Raw genomic sequence first — 1,494 nt, 5'->3', positions numbered from 1 at the left:
GGAGAGGCAAAAAGCCAACAGAGTATGATTGGATAAGGCAATTTCAGAATTCTTTTTTTTTTTTTAAGTGAGGTAATTGGGGTTAAGTGACTTGCCCAGTGTCACACAGCTAGTTAAGTATTAAGTGTCTGAGGCCGGATTTGAACTCAGGTACTCCAGGGCCGGTGCTCTATCCACTGCGACACCTAGGTGCCCCAGAATTCTTTATCATAGACATGTGGTACATTTGTGGATGATGGCAAGATCAAGATTTTTGTGGGTGGCTGAGTTTGGGTGGAGTACTAGCTCATGGGAGGTGAGTAGATTGAGGAATGAATGGTTAGGGTATTTGAAGGAGAATCAATATGTATGTTGAAGTCCCCTTGTATGACGGCAGGAGTTGGAGAGGAAATAAAAATTGTAAGCTATATATTGAATTATTGAAGAAGGAAGGGGTCTGTAGGGGTCTAGGGGTCTGTGGACAACAGCTACCAGGATTCTGATTGGATGTTAAACATGAATAGCATGAACCTCAAAGGAAGGGAGGCAATTCTTTGCCACCACAAAGAGAGCTGCTATAAACATTTTTGACATATGGGTTCTTTTCCCTTTTTTAATGATCTCTTTGAGATACAGACTTAGTAGTGGTATTACTGAGTCAAAGGGTATGCACAGCCCCATAGCCCTTTGGGCATAGTTCCAAATTACTCTCCAGAATTGCTGGATCAGCTCACAATTTCATTAGTGTTCCAATTTTTCCACAGCTTCTCTAAAGTTTATTATTTCCCTTTTTTGTCATATTAGCTAATCTGATAGGTTGTTTTAATTTTTAATTTTCATTTCTCTAATCAATGGTGATCTAGAGCATTTTTTTTCATATGACTATAGATAGCTTTGATTTCTTTGTCTGAAAGCTGCCTGTTCATATCCTTTGATTATTTCTCAATTGGGGAATGACTTGTATTTTTACAAACCAAAGGGTTACAAAACCTGACAAAATAAAAGAATTGATTTTAAGGGACAAAAGGCAAGAATTTCAATTTAAGAGAGTAATAAGGGAGCTTAGCATTACCAGATTTAAAACCATATTATGAAACATTGTTGAATTAATTGCAAATAGATTGCCTCTGTTTCTATTTCAGTAAATTCTGCCTGTTCAAATGGGGCTCCCATGTCTTACAGCAGAAATTGCAGCATCAAGGGCTCGGTATTTTCCTTAGTTGTAGGGCAAAAAGAGGCAAATACAAAAAAAAAAAAAAAGAAAAATTACGAATCAGGTGGCGAAAAACTGGAAAAAAAAGATTAAGGAATGAAAAAAAGAAACATCAGAAAAACCAGACTGTAGCTGAAATACGCGTTCCATTTTCAATTCCTGAATAAGGTCCTTCAGGACGTAAGGCTTCCGGGTGTCAGGATGGCCGAGTGGTCTAAGGCGCCAGACTCAAGGTTGTTCCTTTCCTAGTGGAGCGTTCTGGTCTCCGTATGGAGGCGTGGGTTCAAATCCCACTTCTGACA

The 1,494-nt window shown here is 38.8% G+C and overlaps 1 non-coding gene across 1 annotated transcript; it reads left to right on the top strand.

The window, feature by feature from the left end:
- Nucleotides 1-1,387: 1,387 nt before the first annotated feature.
- On the top strand, nt 1,388-1,494 carry TRNAL-CAA. The gene is made up of 2 exons: nt 1,388-1,425; nt 1,449-1,494. It is a non-coding gene; the product is annotated as a tRNA-Leu (tRNA).

This window comes from Dromiciops gliroides, chromosome 4, assembly GCF_019393635.1.
Source record: "Dromiciops gliroides isolate mDroGli1 chromosome 4, mDroGli1.pri, whole genome shotgun sequence".
In the NCBI taxonomy this organism is placed as follows: domain Eukaryota; kingdom Metazoa; phylum Chordata; class Mammalia; order Microbiotheria; family Microbiotheriidae; genus Dromiciops; species Dromiciops gliroides.
The sequence above is the reverse complement of the archived record's forward strand: the minus strand, read 5'-3'. Positions and strand labels throughout refer to the sequence as shown.